At 44.7% G+C, this 26,763-nt stretch overlaps 1 protein-coding gene across 6 annotated transcripts in view; it reads left to right on the top strand.

Moving 5' to 3' along the window:
* The window catches only part of IFT56 (intraflagellar transport 56), a 1,103,321-nt gene that overhangs the window by 107,776 nt on the left and 968,782 nt on the right, over window positions 1-26,763 (top strand). The gene's annotated exons all lie outside the window — the stretch shown is intronic.

The raw sequence follows: 26,763 nt of genomic DNA, 5'->3' as shown, positions 1-26,763 counted from the left end.
TCACAGCTCTTTTAGAAATGTGCTTATGTTTATGGTTATGCTTACAGACAATTTATTTCTTTTCACAAAAAATAACAGTAATCCTCACTTTTCTTGCCAGAGAATAGAGACATCATTGTTCAGGCACTATCTGGCTTTAGCATCTACTTCTGGAATATAGCCATCCATACATGGATCAAAATTTGTCTAGTTCAGCAGGGACCGACCAAATTTCGATCCATGTATGGACTAGCTGGTTGTACACAAGTTGATCTGTTGGGTTTTTCCCAAATAATCAGTGCTGCCAGTTATATCCTGCAACACTAATTGTTGTATTCTCAACACAACACAGTAGTGCTGCAGGACTGATTCCCTCATCAACCTCGAGTGTGTGGATGGGGGAATTGGCAATTTTTTTTTTTTTTCGTTCGACCTGCTAGTTGAATGAAAAAAAGGTATGGTCTGCCTTGGATGCTGGGTCAAAGGTAAAACAGTCTTTTAAATCCAAATGTGCTGCTTTTTATTTTCAAAAATGTCCCTATTCGCAATATTCTTATTCTTGGGTGTTCAGCATTACAGACAACGTTTTTCTGTCCTTCACGGAGGGACAGACCACTTCTATATTTATTCCATACCATGTTTTATACTGCCGCCTAAGAAGCCAGTAGGCTGTAACCCCTCCCTTACCAAACCTGCATGGTGTCCTAAGAAGGTAGGAAGTCTCTCCCAGCTTTGCTGATTTAGAATTCTTGTGAAGATATTTCTTCAGGTAAGTATGACATTTTTGTTGTTTTTAAAAAATAAATCCAACATTTACAATCACTTTAGGAGCACTGTGCAGGGAAGATGAGCATCTGAACATAGAGAAGCTGGAGGCAATATAAGACATTATAATTACATATTAAGTAAGTTTACCAGTATTGTGCATTATATTTAAAATGATTACTGTATAAGCTGAGTTTTTCAGCACTTTTTTTTTTTTTTGTGCTGAAAGTGCCCCCCTCGGCTTATACTCGAGGAGGTGGAGACTCAGCTCCTTGCACAGATGGAAAGGGCTGCAAGGGCTGGGACGTGATAATAATGGAGGATTTTAACTACCCAGAAATTGACTGGAGTAATGGCACTGCTGAGACAGTTAAAGGGCAAAAATTTATAAACCTAGTACAGGACAATTTTATGGTCCAGTTTATTGAGGCCCCAACTTGGAATGAAGCTCTGTTGGACCTGGTAATCTCAAACCATGCAGAGCTTATTACTACATGTGCCGATTTTTCAACCTCATTAGAGGTTTCTACGTTTTGAGATAGAAGGTCGCCACTTTCAATTTGTGGTTCTGCCCTTCTGGCTTGCTACAGCGCCTTGGGTATTTACAAAAGTTCTGGCTCCAGTCTTGGGCCTGCTAAGATCTCAAGGGTTTTCGGTGTTAGGTTATCTAGACGACCTCTTGCTCAGGGAGCAATTGATGCAATACTTAAAGAAAAATGTGGTTCTCGCAGTTCGTTTTCTAAAAAAACTAGGCTGGATTCTAAATTACAAAAAGTCAGCTTTGGAGTTCAGAAACTGGAATATCTGGGTCTAGTGCTAGACACAGTACAAGCAAGGGTGTTCCTACCAGCAAGAAAAATCAGCACTCTGAGGAATCAGGTTACATAGTAGGTGAGATTGAAAAAAGACACAAGTCCATCAAGTCCAACCTAATTAGGTTCAAGAAATAAACAAGAGTCATCTTTCCGTTCGGCTCTGCATGAGTTTTGCTGCTCAGTCTGAGGCTGTGGAACTCTGTGTAAGTGGAACTGGTATAAGTGGTGAGTTAAAAACCAGAGTTAGAGTGAACAAGTCTTGCTTTTTGTTTGCTGGGTTGCATTTTTGGGGCTTTTCCTTTTAGTTTTTCAATCACCTTTTTCTGTCACTTTTTAAATAGCTTTTTTTTTCTCTGGTTCCTTCAGGCTATCAATTAACCACTTGAGCCCCGGACCATTATGCTGCCTAAGGACCAGAGGTCTTTTTCCAATTTGGCACTGCGTCGCTTTAACTGCTAATTGCGCGGTCATGCAATGCTGTACCCAAACGAAATTTGCGTCCTTTTCTTCCCACAAATAGAGCTTTCTTTTGATGGTATTTGATCACCTCTGCAGTTTTTATTTTTTGCGCTATAAACGGAAAAAGACCGAAAATTTTGAAAAAAAATGATATTTTCTACTTTTTGTTATAAAAAAAATCCAATAAACTAAATTTTAGTCATACATTTAGGCCAAAATGTATTCGGCCACATGTCTTTGGTAAAAAAAATGTCAATAAGCATATATTTATTGGTTTGTGCAAAAGTTATAGCGTCTACAAACTAGGGTACACTTTCTGTAATTTACACAGCTTTTAGTTTATGACTGCCTATGTCCTTTCTTGAGGTGCTAAAATGGCAGGGCAGTACAAAACCCCCCCAAATGACCCCATTTTGGAAAGTAGACACCGCAAGGAAATTGCTGAGAGGCATGTTGAACCCATTGAATATTTATTTTTTTTTGTCCCAAGTGATTGAATAATGACAAAAAAAAAAAAAAAAATATTTACAAAAAGTTGTCACTAAATGATATATTGCTCACACAGGCCATGGGCCTATGTGGAATTGCACCCCAAAATACATTCAGCTGCTTCTCCTGAGTATGGGGATACCACATGTGTGGGACTTTTTGGGAGCTTAGCCACGCACGGGGCCCCGAAAACCAAGCACCGCCTTCAGGATTTCTAAGGGTGTAAATTTTTGATTTCACTCTTCACTGCCTATCGCAGTTTCGGAGGCCATGGAATGCCCAGGTGGCACAAAACCCCCCCAAATGACCCCATTTTGGAAAGTAGACACCCCAAGCTATTTGCTGAGAGGCATATTGAGTCCATGGAATATTTTATATTTTGACACAAGTTGCGGGAAAGTGACACTTTTTTTTTTTTTTTGCACAAAGTTGTCACTAAATGATATATTGCTCACACAGGCCATGGGCATATGTGGAATTGCACCCCAAAATACATTTAGCTGCTTCTCCTGAGTATGGGGATACCACATGTGTGGGACTTTTTGGGAGCCTAGCCGCGTACGGGGCCCCGAAAACCAAGCACCGCCTTCAGGATTTCTAAGGGTGAAAATTTTTGATTTCACTCTTCACTGCCTATCACAGTTTCGGAGGCCATGGAATGCCCAGGTGGCACAAACCCCCCCCCAAATGACCCCATTTTGGAAAGTAGACACCCCAAGCTATTTGCGGAGAGGCATGGTGAGTATTTTGCAGCTCTCATTTGTTTTTGAAAATGAAGAAAGACAAGAAAAAACTTTTTTTTTTTTTTTTTTTTTCTTTTTTCAATTTTCAAAACTTTGTGACAAAAAGTGAGGTCTGCAAAATACTCACTATACCTCTCAGCAAATAGCTTGGGGTGTCTACTTTCCAAAATGGGGTCATTTGGGGGGGTTTTGTGCCACCTGGGCTTTCCATGGCCTCCGAAACTGTGATAGGCAGTGAAGAGTGAAATCAAAAATTCACGCCCTTAGAAAGCCTGAAGGCGGTGCTTGGTTTTCGGGGTCCCATACGCGGCTAGGCTCCCAAAAAGTCTCACACATGTGGTATCCCCGTACTTAGGAGAAGCAGCAGAATGTATTTTGGGGTGTAATTTCACATATTCCCATGGCATGTTTGAGCAATATATCATTTAGTGACAACTTTGTGCAAAAAAAAAAAAAAAAAATTTGTCTCTTTCCCGCAACTTGTGTCGCAATATAAAATATTCCATGGACTCGACATGCCTCTCAGCAAATAGCTTGGGGTGTCTACTTTCCAAAATGGGGTCATTTGGGCGGGTTTTGAACTGTCCTGGCATTTTATGCACAACATTTAGAAGCTTATGTCACACATCACCAACTCTTCTAACCACTTGAAGACAAAGCCCTTTCTGACACTTTTTGTTTACATGAAAAAGTTATTTTTTTTTTGCAAAAAAATTACTTTGAACCCCCAAACATTATATATTTTTTTTAAAGCAAATGCCCTGCAGATTAAAATGGTGGGTGTTTCATTTTTTTTTCACACAGTATTTGCGCAGCGATTTTTCAAACGCATTTTTTGGGGAAAAAACACACTTTTTTAAATTTTAATGCACTAAAACACACTATATTGCCCAAATGTTTGATGAAATAAAAAAGATGATCTTAGGCCGAGTACATGGATACCAAACATGACATGCTTTAAAATTGCGCACAAACGTGCAGTGGCAACAAAATAAATACATTTTTAAAAGCCTTTACAGGTTACCACTTTAGATTTACAGAGGAGGTCTACTGCAAAAATGACTGCCCTCGATCTGACCTTCGCGGCGATACCTCACATGCATGGTGCAATTGCTGTTTACGTTTGACGACAGACCGCCGCTTGCGTTCGCCTTAGCGCGAGAGCAGGGGGCGACAGGGGTGCTTTTTTTTTTTTTTTTTTTCTTTATTATTTTTTTGCTTTTTTATCTTATTTTTAAACTGTTCCTTTCATTTTTTTTTTTTTTTTTTTTAATCATTTTTATTGTTATCTCGGGGAATGTAAATATCCCCTATGATAGCAATAGGTAGTGACAGGTACTCTTTTTTGAAAAAATTGGGGTCTATTAGACCCTAGATCTCTCCTCTGCCCTCAAAGCATCTGATGACACCAAGATCGGTGTGATAAAATGCTTCCCCAATTTCCCAATGGCGCTATTTACATCTGCCGAAATCTAAGTCATAAAATGCTCGTAGCTTCCGGTTTCTTAGGCCATAGAGATGTTTGGAGCCACTCTGGTCTCTGATCAGCTCTATGGTCAGCTGGCTGAATCACCGGCTCTATTCTCAGGTTCCCTGTTGAGACAGGAGAGCCAGAGAAAAACACGGAAGACGGTGGGGGGGGGGGCATTCCCTCCCACGGCTTGTAAAAGCAGTCTAGAGGCTAATTAGCCGCTAGGATTGCTTTTACATGAAAGCCGACCGCTGGCTGAAAAGAATGATACCAAGATGATACCTAAACCTGCAGGCATCATTCTGGTATAACCATTCAAAGTTGTGAATGGCGTACCTGAAGACAAAAAAATGGTTAACAATAAAGCACAGTAAACGGTAAAGTATAAAAAATTGCATACCTGAAAAGCAAACGTGATAAAACATAATAACAATAAAACATTGCAGAATAGAATACAGTAAAAAAGAGCAGAACAAGAGAGAGAGAGAATAGAGAGAGAGAGAGAACAATAAAACAACAACTATTTTTTTTTATTTTATATATATTTTTTTTTTTTTACACTTTTTTTGTAACTAACTTTTATAACGGTAACCGGTTCCAGGTTCGGGTCTCTCAAAATGCGATGGCATCTTGGGAGACCCTGTGAAAGTGTGCCTAGTCTGTGCAATGCTGTACCCTACGCTAATACTCAACTAATGAATGGTAGCGTTCAAAACATTCACCAATGCAAAGACCAGGATTGTCAGGACAGGAGGGACAATAACAGAGGGTGTCACGCCTATATTCGCGCTTGCTGCAGACACGACATCTTTTTTGGGGGTTCGTTGGGTAGGGGTACTCGGGAGGACATAAAGAAAATGCCTCTCATGCAGCCGACTGCATTTGGTTGGGGATGTGAATGGGGGAAGTACGGGCGCTGCAGAAGTGGTGGGTCCCCAATTAGGATTGGCGAATGCAGCAGGAAGGGCACTATGGGCACAACGGGCCTGTGTTTGTCTTTTTGGTGGCAGCGGGACACTACTTGTGCTTGCCACCTCACCAGCTTGAACTGCACTTATGGGACTCGCCACGTCACCAAGTGTTACTGCAGTGCTGGTTTGACTACGACCAGGGTGTACTAGGCCGCTGGCGCTTGCCAGTTCAATAAAAAGCTACCAAAAAAACTGTTAGCGATCGCAGGGATCAGGCCTGACTCTGCGAACACTGCAGTTATGCGTTTAGTGTTTTGTAAGTGACAGTGATCGATCGATACTGCACTTGGGTGGGCTGGGCCGGGCGGAGGGGCAAAATGCAGGTGCTAGCAGGTATCTGGGCTGATCCCGCTAACGCTGCGTTTTTGGGAACCCTAAACTGCTGGGGACGCTAGTATAGATCTGATCGGATCAGATATTGAACCGATCAGATACTATACCACTAAGGGAGGTGTATGGTGCATGCGTGGGTGTTAGCGCTACTGGCGCTAACCTGACGCTGCCTGGGGATGGTGCTTGCCAGTTCACCAAAATGCTACTAAAAAAATGTTAGTGATCGCAGGGATCAGGCCTGACTCTGCGAACGCTGCAGTTATGCGTTTAGTGTTTAAGTGACAGTGATCGATCGATACTGCACTTGGGTGGGCCGGGCGGAGGGGCAAAACGCAGGTGCTAGCAGGTATCTGGGCTGATCCTGCTAACACTGTGTTTTTGGGAACCCTAAACTGCTGGGGACGCTAGTATAGATCTGATCGGATCAGATATTGATCCGATCAGATACTATACCACTAAGGGAGGCGTATGCTGCGTGCGTGGGTGTTAGCGGTACTGGCGCTAATCTGACGCTGCCTGGGGCGACGCATATCACCACCGGGCGATCAGGGGGCTAAACCTTTATTCGGTAATAAACGGCGGGTGCCCTGACACTAAAAAAAAATAAACAAACTAACCAGCGTCACCTGTAACACTTATACAGTGATCAGTGGTGAAAGGGTTAACTAGGGGGCCATCAAGGGGTTAAAACATTTATTAGGTAGTATATGGGGGTCCCTGACGCTATAAAACGCTGACGGCGAACCTAAATATTTAGGTCCCTAACTAGCGTCATCAGCGACACTAATACAGTGATCAGAAAAATGATCGCTTAGCGACACTGGTGATGGGGGGGTGATCAAGGGGTTAAAACTTTATTAGGGGGGTATCCTAGACCTACAGGGGGCTAATATTCACTGTCCCAACACTGTAACTGTCACAAACTGACACCAATGCAGTAATCAGAAAAAAAAAAAAAAAAAAAAACTGCTGGTGTCAGTTTGTGACAGGGAGGGGGGGGGTGATTGGGGGGGGATCGGGGTGTTTTGTGTGCCTGGCATGTTCTACTGTGTTGTGTAGTGTTGGTGCACTCACAGTGAAGTCTTCTCTCCTCGGCGCTGCAACGGAATACCGAGCCGAGGAGAGATGACATAATTTCCCTTGCTTTGTTTAGCATACAGCAGCAAAGGAAGTGATCTGATTGGCCGGCGGCGATCGCGAGGGGGGGGCCACGAACGGATGGCCTCCCCCTCACCTCTGATCACCGCTGGACAAAAGACGATCGGACCCCCCACCCGCGGAAGGCAAATCACGTATATGTACGTGATTTTGCCTGTCCGTGCCACCTTGCTGACGTAAATCGGCGTGAGGCGGTCGTCAAGTGGTTAAGGGGGGTGGTTAATTGCTCACAGGTGCCTATATAACTGTGTGTAGGACTCATTCTGAGCCTGCTCAATCTGAGGCTGTGGAACTCTGTGTGGAACTGGTATAAGTGGTGAGTTAAAAACCAGAGTTTAAAACAGGAGGTTATAACAGGGGTCATAGTACCTGTGTAGTGTGAGTGCCTGAGTGTTTTCTGAGTAGTGTGTGTGGATCGTTAGTACTTGTGTATTGTATACCTGAGTATTGCGAGTGCAAGTAGGTCTGCGACTGTTCTGTGATTGCACGTAGGTCTGTGAGTACCTGGGTATTGTCTTGTTGTGTATCTGTGTATTGTCTTGAGTATTAGTGCCAGGAAGCTAGCTGTTAGGTAATTTGGACAGGGTAAAATCCCCAAATCCTCACTAAATTTAATAGGTACAATGCCCAGCGGGTGTGGAGAGGCGACTCTTTGTACATCTTGCTGCATGTATGCGTTCCTTGATCATCCGATCGAGGGCGAATACTGCTGTGCAAAATGTAAGCACATTGTTTCCCTGTAAGCCCAGGTTCTGAATCTGGGGAAGCAACTGTCAGCACTGAGAAGTCCCTCCATACTAAAGGAGAGCCAGGAACGTACACGGCAGGGGCCGGCAGGGGCCAGCACAGAGGTGGGTGGAGAAAAAGAGGTGCAGGCACTAGCAAAGAGTAGATGGGTGACAGTCAGGAGGGGTAGAGGGAAGTGCCAGGGAGGCCGATCCAGGACTGGAGCATCCCAATAAGTATGCTCCATTGAGTGACATTGGTGAAACCAGTCAGGGACCAGCACTGCTGGAGCTGAGGGACTCTCCTAGCTGCCAGGGGAAGAACTCCTCCTGTGAGAGTGAGGGGGCAGCAAAGGGAAAGGAAAGACAGATTCTGGTGGTAGGGGACTCAATTCTTAGAAGGACAGAGAGGGCAATCTGTAGCCAAGACCTGAAGCGCCGAACAGTATGTTGTCTACCGGGCGCTTGGGTTCGGCACATCACGGATCTTGTGGACAGATTACTGGGAGGGGCTGGGGAAGACCCGGCTGTCATGGTGCACGTTGGCACCAATGACAAAGTCAGAGGCAGATGGAGTGTCCTAAAGAACAATTTCAGGGACTTAGGAGCTAAATTGAGGAAAAGGACCTCCAAGGTAGTATTCTCAGGAATGCTACCGGTACATCGAGCCACACCAGAAAGGCAGAGGGAGATTAGGGAAGTAAACAAGTGGCTGAAGAGCTGGTGTAGTAAGGAGGGGTTTGGGTTCCTGGAGGACTGGGCCGACTTCTCAGTCGGTAACCGGTACTATAGAAGGGACGGACTGCACCTAAATGAGGAGGGTGCAGATCTGCTGGGAATGAAGATGGCCAAAAAGTTAGAGGGGTTTTTAAACTAGGCGAAGGGGGGGGGGGGGTCCAGAGATAGCCAGCGCGGAAGATATTCCAGAGGGTAGTATTGGGGGCATTAGTGGTAGGTTAACCAAAGCACAAAAACACAAGGTGAGTATAGTAGCAAGTCCTAGTTGCAATCTCGAAACACCCAATACGAGGACAATATGCGACCGGTCTAAACTATGTGGCATGTTCACCAATGCCAGGAGCATGGCGGACAAATCAAGGGTATACCCTATACCGCAAGGATAGAGAGGGTAAAAAAGGGGGAGGGGTATGCCTATATATCAAGAATAATGTACAAGCGAATGTGAGAGATGACATCACTGAGGGAGCTAGAGAGGAGGTGGAATCCTTATGGGTAGAGCTTCAAAGGGATGAAGCTGAGAGGGTATGGGTCAACTGGTCAACTGGTCAAGTGCGCCCCCAAACCTTTTCCTTGCGCTCGAGCTGGACTCAGACACCAAGAAGGCCTCTTCAATCGATTGGAAAAATGAGTGATATGAACGACACCACACAATTAAGTTGGATATCGATAATATGAACCTTTATCTCATGTTATATATGACAACAATTCATTATACATCATTAGGGGCAAATCAAGGGGCGGTCCCTTAGCTTATCCAATCACAAGAATACAAGTATCACAAGTTACATGGTATATGGCATATATAAAAAAGACAATGATATTTCTGCTAAATGACGTGCTTAAAAAGTACCTAACAAAAAATACCCCAAATTTCCTTATCGAAATATATTTGTCTTAGCTTAATTCCGAGAAAAGGGTGTAATATAGAAATAACCTTTTAAGATACTTTCGATAAGGTGCCGTTTGGCATTAGGCCCAGACTTGCGTTGGGATGTTCTAACTTGTTCCCGTACATATTCACAAGATTTGTCACCGCAAACCTTATGTTTTTGCAGACAGCTCGCTCAATAAAATTTCCACTTAAACATTGTCAAAGCCTTGCATAAAAAAGCGTTTCACCTATCTTGTAAAACAAAAAAAATGTTCAGGCCTATTATCAAAAATATATATAGTGAACCAAGTGAACCAAAGTGCAGCCATTTTCCTTACAATCCCTCATTTGATCAGGGAGGATTTCATTCTCCCTGATCATCAATTTCCTAATGTTTGGAGAACCAGGTTCTGTGTAGAACATAGCTGTGGCTTCCTCTGGCTCAATGTAGAGGGGGTCAATGTAGAACATGGCCATAGTTTCCTTGAGCTCAGAGTCCGGTTTAATTTTTGCTGAAATGTTAGTGACTTTACTAGTAATATAAAATAGGAATTTGATAGTGGCATAAATGGCGATACCCAGGAGTACTATCATGATCAATATCATGCCTGCCTTTTTAAAGAAACCCATTACACTATCCCAAAATGATCCGAACCATCCCCCAATTCCTGAGAGTGGGTTCCAAGAGTCTCCCAGTCTCCTCATTTGTGTCTGCAACTTTGCTCTCTCCTCCTGGTGTCCTTTTAATTATATCATAATAGTCTGGTACCTCTAAATCTTCACTGGGTTTGGTTAAGTTGTTCATATATGTGCAACACAGGCTTTTATCCCCTGTCACATCACATAGTCCTGTCAGTACCATCATCATCCTCTCTTGACGCTGTTTGATTATTTCTTGTTCCAACAGGATTTTCCTCAATTCCTCATTGATGAAGCCCACATCAGCTGATGTTTTATTCATCCAGGAATCTACTAGTTCCCCAAACTCATCTACTTTTGTTAGTGCATTGTACATGCCTGCCCCTCCCATGGAAGCGAATACCTTGTCCCACCAGGTTGTGACCTCTCTTTTGTGCCTCCCAAACTCTAAATGACCATGGGCTGGTATCATCTCAACAGGGGAGTCCCCTGGAGTAGCACCCATAAAAGGAATCATTTCTACCAGGGTGCACCATCCTGAGGTCTTTCTATCGAGGGGGTATGGGATGGTAGTGTGGCACCAAAGACCGCAGCACACCATCCATCCGTGGGGCATATGAGGGGTGGGTACATCCCCAGATGAATGTAGGTTGAACCTTAATCCCACTAGGCACATCCAGTCCCCTATGGAGGGTGCCTCATCCTCCCGCTCCTCCATCCATGAACTATTCATATGTGTGCTGATGAGCTAAGATTCTGTGACCGAGCTATTCCCTTTCATACAATTTGAAATACTGTAGGAGGACATGTTCCCAATGCGTTCATCAGGGTCTGTTATGTTGTGTGTGAGCAGTCCCTCTATATCTAGTGTCCCATTGGCTACGAGCCCCAAATCCACCAGTGTAAAATTTACTACTGTGTCTCTGCAAAATCTACCGTTATACAAGTCTTTACCTGCTCCATTAAGAAAACAAAATTGTGGACTCCTTGTGTATCCTGTAAAGAGAAGGGGTTTACTATTGGTTGTGATGCTCTCAGGGGGAATGGGTTGAGTGATGTTTAGCAGCTGTTCTAGGGTAACTGGCCTTCCAACCATCGGAACTGAGTGTTGGCCAGTTCCCATATGGGAACAAATCCAGCATTCTGAGTAATTCTGCTTTCTTGCGAAAGCATGCATCATTATGAAATGATGAGGAATTGAGTCTGGTACTGAATAAGTTTCAGGATCTAGCTGTGCCCCATTATTAATACTTCTAAAGTCTGGTCTTAGGAGTTCCCTTCTGGATTCTAGAAATTGGAATTCTGATTTGGGGGCCTTTTTCATACTAGTATCATTTAATGGTGTAAAGGGAGCGTAGTTTGATCTTTTATTTTGAATAACTTGGCTGATTCCTATATCTCTGAGTTTGGCCTTTTTAAACTTGGACACCAGGCTCTGACTTGGTTTATGATTGGGATTCATACACCAAGTCCTTTCTACTCCCTTATATTTGGCTGTAAAGACAATGGCTGCTATGTGACAATTCCCATCCTTCCTTTGAATATGATACCCCGTAATGGCTTGAGATTGGGCTTTGGACATCTGACCAGCTATCTGAGTGCAGCAGGGATAAATAGAATTTCCCATAAAACCTCGCCGAGTACGGTTAGTATAATTAGAGGGGAGCTGAAAATTACAACTGTTAGTCATCCAACATACAAAGGTAGTTATCAGAATAATCTTAAAAGTAACCAGGATGGCAAAGACTAAAATTATTTGAGTGGTACATTTCCAAAGCTGTTCAGGTGGGTCCTGGGAACCTGGGGGAAATACCTGAACATCTACTACTCGAATGTCATTAGGTCTAAGGTCTCTGGGGCTCCTGAGTCCTCTAGGGAGGGTGCTGCAGGGGGTTTGCTTATGGTTTCTAGGGCTCCCAAGTCCTCCAGGGAGGGTGCTGCAGAGGGATTGCTTAAGATCTCTAGGGATTGGGGGGGGGGTTGGGGGGCCTTTGGGGGGGATTGGGGGGCTTTCGGGTGGAGATAGTAGAGGGCTTGGGCAGGGGTTTGAGTTCAATGTCTCTTTCTTTTGTGGTCCTTGGCTTGCTTCTAGGCTTGGTTTCTTTTTATTTCGTGGTCCTTGGCTTGCTTCCAGGCTTGGTGCTTTCTTTATCCTTGATGCGTGGATCCATTGTGGTCCTTGGTCTGTGAGGATGGCAGTTCGGGTTGCTTTGAGTACTTCAAATGGTCCTTGGTAGATGGGCCCTGGTACCTTCCTTGCTGCAAGCTGCTTTATCAAGACTCTGTCACCGGGTATGAAGGGGTGTGTAGGTTCTGTGGAAAGAGGAGGAAAAGTGACAGCTACCTTGTCATAGTTTTCAGTAAGGCTACTTACCAGATGTTTCACGTGCTCTTCCTGTAAGGAATAAAGATTAACCTCCTCTCCCTCAATTGCTTTCTTTTGGGCCAGCCTTCCCATTAGTATTTCATATGGGGATAAGCCTGTCCTACTGTGGGGGGTAGTTCTTATCTGGAAGAGGACCCCTGGCAGGTATTTTAGCCAGTCCTTCATGGTACCGTTAGTAGCCTTTTTTAATTTGTCCTTGATCGTTCTATTCATTCTTTCCACTACCCCTGAACTCTGTGGGTGGTATGGGATGTGTAGCTTCCACTGTATCCCTAATACCCTTGTCAATTCTTTCACCAGTTTTAAAGTAAATGCTGGACCTTGGTCAGAGTATATGGTGGTAGGAAGTCCGTATCGACTGATCCAATGATTGATCAGACACCGGGGTGCAATGCCTGCGGTTTCTCCTGTAACGGGTATTGCCTCTGGCCAAATTGAAAATTTGTCCACCATCACGCACAAATATTTGAGATTACCTCTCTGCCTGGGCATATGTGTGAAGTCTATCTGTAAGTCTTGTAGTGGGCCTAATGGTGGTGGCAAATGTCCATGTTTCCCATGTTGGGGGCCTTGAACATTGTTCTGAGCACAAGTCAGACAGGAGGAGACAAGCTGTTGTACTAATTCATATGCCTTGCGTGTGCTAAAACAGTCTTCATACTTTTTTAAGAGTGGTCTGGGTCCTATATGTCCTGGGCCGTGGAGATAAGAGAGCAATAGGGGCGCTGCTGCTCTAGGTATCCCTATGACTCCCTCCTTGTTTGTCCAGAGACCTGTAGGGTTTCTGGTCAGACCTGAATCGCTCCAGTAGTCCAGGTCATCAGCCGATGCCTGTTTTTGCAAGAGTGCAGATGTGTGTTGGAACGAGGGGTGTTAAAGTCATTCTGGAATAATAGGAGCTTTGTGTCATGTGGTTGTGGCTGTCTTTCTGCTGCAGCTTTTGCTACTCTGTCTACTAGAGCGTTTCCCTGTGACTCTAGGGATCCGTCAGTGGCATGTCCCTTAACTTTGATAATGTTTAATTTATCGGGCTGTTGTATTGCATTAATTAGATCGTACACATAACCACTGTTATTTATTTTTTTGTTATCTGCGGTGCGGAATCCACGCCTAAACCAGATCATACAATAATCGTGCGCGACCCCGAATGCGTACCTGCTGTCTGTGTAAATGTTCACCTTTTTTCCATTGTGTATTAAACATGCCCTGGTGAGTGCATACAGCTCAGCTTGTTGTGCGGAGGTTGCGCCAGTAAGGTAACCATCTTCTAGAATGAGATCCGGTAGCATTACCACCGAATAGCCTGTCTTGTATTGATTGTCTGCTGGACGTGTGCAGCTACCATCTATAAAGACGTTAGGGTAGTCTGGATTAGGCAGATCAGTGAGATCTCTTCGAGGTGCTGTGACAGTGAGAAGTTCTTGTGTACAGTCATGACAGTCTTGGGGAGAGACTGGGAGTTTTAGCAGAGCGTGTAAGAGTTTGATTGCCGGTGTTACTTCAGCACAGCTTTTGACAGTTAAGTTGTGCGTGTTTGTAAGAATGATTTCATACCCTGATGAACGTTGCGTAGTCATGTGTTGGGTGTTCATGTTTTGTAACAAATGGAGGACACTGTGTGATGTGTATAGGGTGGTTGGAGTCCCTAAAGTGATCTTTTGTGCTTCTTTTACAGTCATTGCACAGGCTGCCAGTGCTTGCAAGCAGCCCGGCATCCCTTGGACTGTCACTGGTAGTTTTTTTGAGATGTAGGCTACGGGGCGGTAGTGGGTGCCATGCATTTGGGCTAGAACTGCAGCAAAGGCATGACCCCTGACCACACAGTATAGGGCATAGGGCTTTTCATAATTTGGCAAGCCGAGGGCCGGAGCCGAGGCTAGTGATTTCAAAAGAATTTGAAAGGCTTCAGTCATTTCTGGGGTGTATGTGATCAGCTTTGGTGCCTGTGCTGTTGTAGCCTGCCTTAGCAGAGAGTCATAGTAGGAACAATCAGGTATCCACTGCCTGCAGTATACTATTGAACCTAGGAAGGACAATAGTAACGCTTTGTCCTTTGGTGGGCCGAGACAAGTGAGGGCTTCGACCCGTTTTGGAGACACCATCCGTGTTCCCTCTGCAATGACGCACCCCAGGTACTTTACCTGCTCTTGGGCCCACTGAATCTTCTTTCTCGAAGCCAGGTGACCCTTGAGTGCTAGGTGCGACATTAGACTCTCGGAATCGACCTCACATTGTGCCCTGCTTTCACTACATATCAGTAGATCATCAACATACTGCAAGAGTGTGGATTTCATTGGGGGGACCCAGTCATCCAAGGTGGCTTTAAGCACCATTGAGAAGGCGGCCGGACTGTCCACATAACCTTGCGGAAGCCTGGTCCAGGTTAGTTGCTGGCCAATGGCCTGTTTGGTGGACCATGTGAAAGAAAAGATGTCTTGGAAGTCCTCATGCACTTCTATACTGAAAAATGCGTTTGACAGGTCTAGTACTGTGTATATGGAGGACCGTGCAGGAATATTGATGAATATCCCTGAAATGTCTGCCACTAGTGGGGGTAAGGGTTGTATACTTTTGTTGACTACCCTAAGATCCTGCACCATCCTCCATTCCCCGTTAGAATTTCTTACTGGATTAACTGGTGTGTTCCAGGGACTAATTATAGCCCTTAGAATACCTAATCTTAGGTATTCTCCTATCAGAGGCTGAAGTCCCATGATCTTTTCTTTTGGCAAAGGGTATTGTTTCTGGAATGTGGGTTCTGTGTCTGGTTTGAAGGTGGGTACATATGGTGTACAAGGTATGTGTCCTACATCAGTTTTGGACTTTGCCCAGATGGGATGTGTTTCTAAGTATGTAGGAACTGACATGAAGTAACACAGAAAATCTTGTCTTTTTGGCATCTGTAAATCACAGTGAGGGGATTTGGCAATAATCCCTCCTTCTGCTGTACAAGTTATATTCAGTTTCAGTTTAGACATTAGGTCCCTGCCCATTAGGCATAGGGGACATTGTGGTAATATTGCAAACCTAGATTTGGTTAACACTCTGTTCTCCAAGTCACAGACCTCTAGGAGAGGTGTAATTTTGTGTACCACATCAGTTCCATTGATCCCTATAGAGCAACCCTCCGTACAATCTTCACATAAAAATTTCTCATTGTTTAGGCAACTTGTCGTGGCCCCTGAATCGAGCATCAGGTTGACCACTTGACCCTTGATCTTAAGGGTCACTTGTGGTAAGATTTTCCAATGATCTGTAAACATGTGAAGTACCAGGGCTGGAACCTGCTCTGGGCATCCCTATTGTCTAAATGGGTTATTGTTTGAATGTCCAGAATTACCTGGCCAATTCATTTGGACCCTCTGCGGGGTATTGGTGTTTGTTTGGGTTGGTCATTTCTAGGGTTTGGTCTAGTCTGACTATGTGTCCTGTCTGGATTGTATCCTCTACCCCGTCCCCTTTGAGGTGGGCCATTACCTCGTCTGGGTCTGTATCCTCTCCTATGTGGGCAGTCTGATTTCCAATGTGATAGGTCCCCACAATTGAAACAACCCTGGTCAGTTTGTTGAATATTATCTCTGTTTTGGTATTGTTGTCTGTATGCATAAGTGGGCATTGGAAGAGAAGTACACATCGGTGTGACTTCTTGTTTTATGGCAGAGTACTCCACTATTGTAAAGAGTCCTCCTTTTGAATTAAAGACACCAGATGTCGCCCTTGTTTGTATGTCTTCCATAAATGTTTTTGCTGACTGTGTTGCCCATTTAGTATTTACCAGTTTTATAATTTGGGCCGACTTGGGGTCCCCATTGTTCATTACTGTACTGACAAACAAGGGGTCACTTTCTATTCCACAGGATGTATAAATCTTATACAATCGTATGACAAAGGAATGAAAAGATTCCCCCTGCAACTGTTTACAGGAGATTAGATCATTGATCGGCGTTTCAGGTCTATAAGCCGTCCTCCAGGCAGCCAACAGTGCTGCCCAAAAGGTGTCCCAATCCTCTCCTGGTTGGTATAATTTACTATTTTCCACCCAGTCCTCTATTTTTATTTCTGCTGTGCTGTCAGGGTCTACGGCATTAATTATAATTTGTAGATCTTCGGAAGACATTCTACCCCCTAAACAATACCGTTTTAAAAAATTGACTGCTTGTTTAGGGTCCTTACTGGGCTTGGGGCATGTGTCTTTTATTTCCTTAATTGTTCCCAAGGGAAGAGGAATCTGCACTTGAGTATTGCCCATGGTGATGAGTGGAAACTTACCACTATTTTCGGGGGTTTGGGTTTGCAATGTTTCCTTAGGCTCAGCTAGAAGGGCACTGGTCTCTGTTATTACAGTGGAGGACGATGCCGTGTCTGCTTCCTCGAGTGCTTTTTGTGTTTCTGTGACTTTTTTAATGATTTTAATGTATGACTGTCCTCGTCCTCTGAAGACTCTAATTCTTTTGTCAATTCACTGTCACTCTCGTCTGCCCCATGTTTGCTCATTACCTCCTGATATTTCTGTCTTGCCGCTCGAGTAATCATTTGACCTTCTGCGTCTATTTCCTGTAATATCTTCTCTGAGTTTCTTATTAACTCACTTATTCTGTCCTTTCGTTTCTTTCTTTGTTTCTTATCTTCTACCTTAGTTCTAGCTATTTCTAGGTGTTTGTCTACTGTTTCGGACAGCTTATCCATGGTTTTAACATATTCTTTAATTGCTAGTCTCTTATTTTCTTGTTCTTCTAACCAATGAGTACCCTTGTCCTCAGCTATCGCCAATAATCCCCCCCAATGTTAATTCTAGGGAGGGATATAATTTCTTTTTCTGTTTATCTGTTTTATTTGTTTCTATGGGGGTCTCATAATTCACTAGTTTAATTGTTTCTAGGGGGGTTTCAGCGTTGTCTGGGTCAATTGTTTCCCTGGGGGTTTCAGGTTTATCAGGTTCCTCCTTGGGTTGGTCAATTTTTGGAAAAACATAAGGAGGTGGGGCAGAATAGGAATCATAAAAAAGGATTACAAGGCTTTGGAATGCCTACAAGTGGATCAGGTGCTGTGGGAATATGTAAGGGGTTTTTGTATATAGTCTGTGGGAATTTCTTTTTATAGTCCTTTAGTGCTTTAGACCATATTTTATAACATTCTTTCATATAATCATTGTTAGAAGGAAACGGTGGATAATTATACTGTTTGTGTTGCCCACACATTTTAGTAACTTCTTCCCAATCATTCTGGCTACAAGGGCCATAGGGAGTTAATCCCGAAATTTGCAGACTATGTGCCCATTTTAGTACATGTGCCCAAAATGGATCAGTATAATATTTTCCACAGTTTCCAGACACGAAATCAATTGGGGTGGGTTGTTCTGACTTACCACCAGAACTTGCCTTTTCCAATTGATTTCCCATTATTTATACAAATCTCTGTGATCACAGACCAACAATGAATTAGGACAAACAGTATAAGATTGCTTAAAGAAATGTTCAATTAGACTTTTGACACCACCTACTGTCAGATTTGGTCTTAAAGGAACCTGATTATGAATGTTAAACCTCAGAGTCCAAACCTTTGGATCTCCTCCTTCAAAATAAGGTCCCTTTCCAATTCTATGAACGTAACCACCTGGGCAAGTTACTTTCAAGATTGCCTTAGATCCTTCATACACAAACAACAATCCAAGACTACAATTATCGCAGCGTCCTGCGTGAAACCTCTCACTTTTGGTGGCCACCTTAAGTTTATCAGACATAACTCAATACAACATAGACGTTCTTGATGTCCAGTCCTATTTCTTAGTAAAATATTTACAATATTCTACCAGTCCCGGCCAACCTAGCGGGGACACTTATACAATTATTTTCCTATTATATTTTGACGAGCTACTTGACCTTACCAGATCCGACCTTACATATTCTGAAGTCCGGTCAAGCACAAGAAAACCACCTTGCAAAAGAAATTTAAAGAGACCTTACCTTTTTGGCTTTGGCCAAAATTCTTTTGGCTTTGACTTGACCACCGGACATCAGAATATGTACCCCACTTCTGGTACCATCTGAGAGGGTATGGGTCAACTGGTCAAGTGCGCCCCCAAACCTTTTCCTTGAGCTCGAGCTGGACTCGGACACCAAGAAGGCCTCTTCAATCGATTGGAAAAATGAGTGATATGAACGACACCACACAATTAAGTTGGATATCGATAATATGAACCTTTATCTTTTTCTCTCATGTTATATATGACAACAATTCATTATACATCATTAGGGGGCAAACCAAGGGGCGGTCCCTTAGCTTATCCAATCACAAGAATACAAGTATCACAAGTTACATGGTATATGGCATATATAAAAAAGACAATGATATTTCTGCTAAATGACGTGCTTAAAAAGTACCTAACAAAAAATACCCCAAATTTCCTTATCGAAATATATTTGTCTTAGCTTAATTCCGAGAAAAGGGTGTAATATAGAAATAACCTTTTAAGATACTTTCGATAAGGTGCCGTTTGGCATTAGGCCCAGACTTGCGGTGGGATGTTCTAACTTGTTCCCGTACATATTCACAAGATTTGTCACCGCAAACCTTATGTTTTTGCAGACAGCTCGCTCAATAAAATTTCCACTTAAACATTGTCAAAGCCTTACATAAAAAAGCGTTTCACCTATCTTGTAAAACAAAAAAAATGTTCAGGCCTATTATCAAAAATATATATAGTGAACCAAGTGAACCAAAGTGCAGCCATTTTCCTTACAGAAGCTAAGGGGAAAATAATACTGGGAGTATGCTATAGGCCCCCTAACCTGAGGGAGGAAGTGGAGACGGATCTCCTATCACAAATTGGATTAGCAGCAAGGATGGGAAGTGTTATCATAATGGGGGATTTTAATTATCCAGACATAGACTGGGAGGAGGGAACTGCGCATTCATTTAAGGCTCGCCAGTTCCTTAATGTCTTGCAGGACAATTTTATGGGTCAGATGGTAGATGCACCAACTAGAAATGAAACATTACTGGATCTACTGATTACCAACAATACAGACCTGATCGCGGATGTGGAAATATGGGGCAATTTAGGTAACAGCGATCACAGGTCAATTAGTTTCAATATAAATCACACAAATAGGAAACATGAAGGGAACACAGACACTGAATTTCAAAAGAGCCAACTTCCCTAAACTACAAACCTTGCTAAAAGGCATAAATTGGGATATAATATTAGGAACAAAGAATACGGAGGAGAGATGGGTTTGCTTTAAGAGCATATTAAATAAGGGCATTAGCCAATGTATCCCATTGGGTAATAAATTTAAAAGAGCGAACAAAAATCCTGGATGGCTTAACTCCAATGTAAAAATGCATATAAAAGCAAAGGAGTAGGCCTTCAAAAAATACAAGGTTGAGGGATCATCCTCAGCATTCAGACTTTATAAAGAATGCAACAAGAAATGTAAGGGTGCAATTAGGAAGGCTAAGATAGAACATGAAAGACACATAGCGGAGGAGAGCAAAAAAATCCCAAGAAATTCTTTAAGTATGTAAACAGTAAAAAAGGGAGGACAGACCATATTGGCCCCATAAAGAATGAGGAAGGACATCTGGTTACAAAGGATGGGGAGATGGCGAAGGTATTGAATGTATTCTTCACCTCAGTCTTCACGAGTGAATCGGGGGCTTCAGTAACCAAAACTGCAGTGTTTATCCTCATGACACAACACAGGAAGCACCTCAATGCTTAACAGAGGACAGAATTAAAATTAGACTTGAGAAACTTAACATTAATAAATCACCGGGACCAGATGGCTTGCATCCGAGGGTACTTAGGGAACTCAGTCAAGTGATTGCCAGACCGTTGTTCCTAATTTTTACAGACAGTCTATTGACTGGAATGGTACCAGCTGATTGGCGAAAAGGCAATGTAGCACCAATATTTAAAAAGGGCCCAAAATACATCCCTGGGAATTACAGACCAGTTAGCCTAACATCAATAGTATGTAAACTCTTGGAGGGGATAAGGGACTATATACAAGATTTTAGTAATAAGAATGATATCATTAGCAGTAATCAGCATGGATTCATGAAGAATCGTTCTTGCCAAACCAATCTATTAACCTTCTATGAGGAGGTGAATTGCCATCTAGATAAAGGAAGGCCCGTAGACGTGGTGTATCTGGATTTTGCAAAAGCATTTGACACAGTTCCCCATAAACCTTTACTGTACAAAATAAGGTCCGTTGGCATGGACCATAGGGTGAGTACATGGATTGAAAACTGGCTACAAGGGCGAGTTCAGAGGGTGGTGATAAATGGGGAGTACTCAGAATGGTCAGGGGTGGGTAGTGGGGTTTCTCAGGGTTCTGTGCTGGGACTAATCCTATTTAATTTGTTTATAAACAACCTGGAGGATGGGATAAACAGTTCAACCTCTGTATTTGCAGACGATACTAAGCTAAGCAGGGCAATAACTTCTCCGCAGGATGTGGAAACCTTGCAAAAAGACCTGAACAAATTAATGGGGTGGGCGACTACATGGCAAATGAGGTTCAATGTAGAAAAATGTAAAATAATGCATTTGGGTGGCAAAAATAGGAATGCAATCTATACACTGTGGGGGGAGAACCTCTGGGGGAATCTAGGATGGGAAAGGACCTGGGGGTCCTAGTAGATGATAGGCTCAGCAATGGCATGCAATGCCAAGCTGCTGCTAATAAAGCAAACAGAATATTGGCATGCATTAAATGGGGGATCAACGCTAGAGATAAAACAATTCTCCCACTCTACAAGGCTCTGGTCTGGCCGCACCTGGAGTATGCTGTCCAGTTCTGGGCACCAGTCCTCAGGAAGGATGTACTGGAAATGGAGCGAGTACAAAGAAGGGCAACAAAGCTAATAAAGGGTCTGGAGGATCTTAGTTATGAGGAAAGGTTGCAAGCACTGAACTTATTCTCTCTGGAGAAGAGACGCTTGAGAGGGGATATGATTTCAATTCACAAATACTGTACTGGTGACCCCACAATAGGGATAAAATTTTTTCGCAGAAGAGAGTTTAATAAGACTCGTGGCCACTCATTACAATTAGAAGAAAAGAGGTTTAACCTTAAACTACGTAGAGGGTTCTTTACTGTAAGAGCGGCAAGGATGTGGAATTCCCTTCCACAGGCAGTGGTCTCAGCGGGGAGCATTGATAGCTTCAAGAAACTATTAGATAATCACCTGAATGACCGCAACATACAGGGATATACAATGTAATACTGACACGTAATACTGACACATAATCACACACATAAGTTGGACTTGATGGACTTGTGTCTTTTTTCAACCTCACCTACTATGTAACTATGAGTTTGCTGGGAAGAATGGTGTCCTCATTTGAGGCAATTCCTCATTCACAGTTCCATTCCAGGCTGTTACAGCAGAACATTCGGTCAACCTGGAATAAGAGGGTGCAAGCCTTGGCTTGCCACATATCTGCCCCCCCCAAGGTTCAGCAAAGTCTCAATTGGTGGTTGCTGGATCAGAATTTGGGGAGAGGAAGTCCTTCTTCTGGGAAATTGGAAGATGGTAACTACGGATGCCGGTTTCGCCAGATGGGGGGCTGTTCTGGAGGAATCCACATCTCAGGGGGAATGGTCTCAATCAGAATAAAGCCTGCCCATAAATGTCCTGGAGTTACGGGCAGTACGACTAGGCACTGAGGTTCTGGTCAGTCAGGCTGCGAGGTTGTCTGAGGATCCAGTCAGACGATGCCACAGCAGTAGCTTATGTAAACCAGGGCGGCACCAAGAGCTGGTCGGCTCAGGAGGAGGAGAGCCATATTCTGATCCAGGCAGAACAGCATGTGCCGTTTGTCAGCAGTCTATATTCTGGGAGTAGAGAACTGGAAGATGGATTATCTTAGTCACCAGCAGCTTCTACTGGGGGAATGGTCCCTGCACCCCGAGGTGTTTTGGGGAAATTTGCCAGCGTTGGGGTACCCCGAATGTGGATCTATTGGCATCCAGGCTCAACAACAAACTGGACCGGTTTGTCCAGAGCAAAAATCAGTGGGCAATCGGAGTAGATGCTCTGCTGGTCCTGTGGGTCCGGTTCTCCTTGATATATGCTTTTCCCCCAATTCAGCCGCTACCACGTCTCTTGCACAGGATCTGAGAAGAGGCAATTCCGGTTATATTGGTAGCTCCAGCTTGGCCCAGAAGGGCCTAGTACTCGGACATAGTAAGGATGGCTGTGGACGGTCCATGGACTCTCCCTGCCCGCCCAGACCTACTGTCTCTCAAGGACCAATATTCCACTCTACTTCACGGTCGCTAAATTTGATGGCCTGGCCGGTGAAGCTCGGGTGTTGATGGATCAGGAGAATCTCAGGGTTGGTTCTGTCTACAATATTGAACACCATGAAGGCGGTTACTAGGAATATCTATTACAGCGTGTTCCACAAAATGATCCAGCGCTCATCGGGTTAACACAAATGGCAGTCTCACAACAGGCAGTGGAACATAAACACGAACAGTTTACTCAATGATATACATGAAGTCCAATCCTGTTATCAAAGCAAAAGGAGTGGGAAGTGTTAAAAAGTAAATGGCTTACGGTGTCACTGGAGGCCCTCAGAGCAACGAGGGTCTGACGGCATCCGGGTGTAGGGAAAACCCTTGCAGCAGGGGATGTGCCAATGTCCCTGCTACGCTTCATCCGAATGGACCTGCTCACCGGCATGTGGAGGACAGCTGGACGTGCTGGAGGCGGAGGCAACAGTTGGCAGGAAGGAGGAGAGTCGGACTCTGTACTTCACATGTCAAACGCCAGACCAGCTGGAGTGCTGACAGGAGGTAGGAAGGTGCCACGATCCTGTGCATGGATTCCCACTGCTCTCTCCTGATGCCGTGACATCACGGCAACCAAGAAGCTTGCGGGTCACTCTGGTCCTCGAGCAGTTCCATTCACCACAGCCTCCAGCAATGCTGACCGTCATCCACGCCAGCCAACCCAGCTCTGTTTTTGATCCGTCCGGATGTTGCATCCCCTCAGGACACTTCCACCCAGCTATGAGCAGCAACTAACGTGTTTGGTTACCAGGAGATGGCAGCAGGAATCCATTAACAGGATCGTGGCACCTTCTCACCTCCAGTCAGCACTCCAGCTGCTCTGGCGTTTGATATATGAAGGACAGAATCCGGCTCTCCTCCTTCCTGTCGAAGGTTGCCTCCGTCTCCTCCTCCAGCAAGTCCAGCTGTCCTCCATGCGCTGGTGAGTGGGTCTCCCATTCTGCTGAAGCGTAGCAGGGACATTGACGCTTCCCCTGCTGCAAGCATGTCCACACGTCGCCGTACAGCTGCACTCCTGCCCGGTGGTGGTGGAAAGAGCCAGGCTAACGGGCTTACATCTTGGCGCAGATGCAGATCCTGGGAGTGCAATTAAATGAAACCCCGGTCCAGGAGGGAAGGAATTTTGGCACCCCTGATATGAGAGGGGGACCGGGGAGGGTCGGATGCAATTCCACCCGGTACGGGGTCGAGGAGTGACAGGCTTTGGAAGGGGTGTTGCAGCACATGACAATGGCCAAATACCTCTGAGCCCAAAGCAGACTGTACAACCCTATGCCGGTGGAATGGGGGGTCTGGAAGGGGAGTGTATTGGAGGGGACCTGAGTCTTGAGGAGGAGGAAGGAATCCCAGGAAGGATGGTTGAATCCCTGGAAGTTGAAAGTCGTGGTACTACAAAACCCAGCAGTGAATCTGCAAAAATCAGCAAATGACTTGAGATGAATCCAGAGACGGCCTCCACAGAGCAGGTGCAGTATGTTAACCCTTTGTATGGTGATCTTAATAATGAACTAAGTACATCTCAATCAGAGTTATTAGTGGATCGGGAGTTAAGAGAACATTTGATAGCACTTCCTACAAAGAAAGACATTCAATTACATATAACCTCTGTTGAATCATCCTGCAAACAGGCTGTGGAGGGGTTAAGGGAGGAAATAGGGGCACTGGGACACAGAGTAGAGGAAATGGAGATGGGCCAGGAAAATATTAGACAAGGAGTGGCTGATATCCAAGGTATGATGAAACATCATGAGGAAGTGTTAAATTCTGTTAGATCAAATGCATAATCAAGAAAATTGAGATTGTAGGCAAAATATACGTATAAGGGACCTGCCTGAAATAAAACATTTCCAAAACGTCTTTCAGGACAGCACCCGAGAGATCATGGCTCCTCCTCCCACAGGAAACACCTCATCAATGAAGTCTTTAATTGGAGTCCTCCACGTTGCCTCGTCAGTTGTTTGTAGAGAACTCCAGCCCCAGCTGCAACACATAAGCGACAGTTTTTTGTGTTTCCTCCAGCTGGAGGAACACCTCTGGTGGGAGCCATGATCTCTCAGGTTTTTCCCTGGGAGACACAGGTTCTCACCTGTTAGGTCTTTTTTTGGCTAGGAGAGTGAGCCTCTCACTTGCCTCCCAGATGGATGGTCCCGTGGGCTCCCTCTTCCGTGCTCGGGGAGTGCCTGTACGTCTGGGGGTGCTGCTTCCAATTTTTGGCCAGACAGGCGGCCGTCCTCCGTTCCCTGCTGGCTGCATTGGAGGAATAAACGGTGGCCGCCATGTTTCTGGTGGCAGAGGAGCGCCTCAGCCACGTCCTGTAATGGGAGGAGGCAGCACTTCCGGGTCGGCGCGCGCATCATTTACGAACGCAAAGCGCAGAGGGAGAGGACAGGGTCACCTGGTGCCTTATTTCCGGTTCCAGGTCAGCGTTTTCGAATCTGGAACTGTTTGTTTCACCACGCGCCCGCAGGCAGCTATGGATAGCGATGCAGCGGATAAGGGGGCAAGCCAAGGCGCCAGCAAGGCTAAGGTAAGGGACTGTGTCCTCTATTACCCTGGGCCGTTTTCTCCTGTGGGGGGGGGTTACTCACCCTTTCCCCCCCTTCCCCACCACCCACCCCCCCCTCCATCCTTGGGAATGTATGCTGCAGTGGCTAGATTTAGTATATCTGCCCTGCAACAGGGGATTAGGTGGTGGTGGTGGCTTGCTGGGCACATGGAAGTGAGATGTTATCTTTCTTAGTGCACCTGGGTGTCTTATTTGGGCTGTATTGCAGCCTTTTAAGCGTGGTTCCATGTCTCTTTTCTGTTTGTCCAGGCCAAAGGTTCTGCCCAACCAGTCAAGAAAAGGTGCCCTGTCTGCAAAGAGAAATTAAGCGATGTTTGGACCAAAACGCTTTGTGCAGAGTGCATTACAAATTTGGTCAGAGAGGAGACTCCATCCGTATGTGGCGATTTGGTTACAACAATAAAGGATGAGCTCCGGGCCACCTTTCAAGCTTTTAGGTCAAACCTAAGAGAGGAACCAGGTCCCTCTAGGGATTCTTCGGTTCTGCAGCCATCTTCAGAACCCCAGGGCGGCTCTCAAATAATTTTGGGGGGTTCGATATCCCAGGACACTTCTCAAAGGTTTCCCTCGCTCCAGATGATACAGATTCTGAGGAGGAGGAAAATGAATCAGATGCCGCTTCTAAATACAAAATGTCGCTAGAAGAGGTGGGAGGACTCCAGAAAGTAATCCATGCCACTTTGGGGATAGAAGAGGAAAAGAAGGAACTCTCCCTGCATGACCGCATGTATGCTGGTTTAGGAGATTCAAAAGGCCGTTCTTTTCCAGTCCATTCAGTTATCACTGATATGATTAAAAAAGAGTGGCTGGAACCTGAGAAAAAGCCTTTCTTTTCCCGGGCTCACAAGAAAAGATTTCCATTTGAGGAAAATCCGGATTCTATATGGAACAAGGTTCCAAAATTGGACTCTGCCTTTTCTCAGGTCTCTAAGTCTACGGACCTCGCCTTTGAGGACATGGGCACTCTGAAGGAGCCCATGGATAAAAGAATGGACCTGCTTCTTAAAAGAACCTGGCAATCAGTGATGAACAATCTGAAACCGGCAATGGCAACAACCTGTGTTGCAAGGAACTTAGATCACTGGGTTAACCAGTTGAAGGCCCATGTCACAGCAGATTCCTCAAAACAGGAGATTCTAGACTCCTTTTCAACCCTGTCTGCAGCAATATCATATATTGTGGATGCGTCTGCGGAATCTATCCGCATGTCAGCGAGGTCAGCAGCTTTAACGAACTCTGCCAGAAGGGCCTTATGGCTGAAGACGTGGCCAGGGGATGCTGCATCTAAAAATAGACTGTGTGGTATTCCTTTTGCAGGTGATCTGCTATTCGGTTCAGAGCT

Source organism: Aquarana catesbeiana, linkage group LG07 (genome assembly GCF_042186555.1).
Source record: "Aquarana catesbeiana isolate 2022-GZ linkage group LG07, ASM4218655v1, whole genome shotgun sequence".
Lineage (NCBI taxonomy): Eukaryota > Metazoa > Chordata > Amphibia > Anura > Ranidae > Aquarana > Aquarana catesbeiana.
This window is presented reverse-complemented; position numbering and strand designations above follow the sequence as displayed.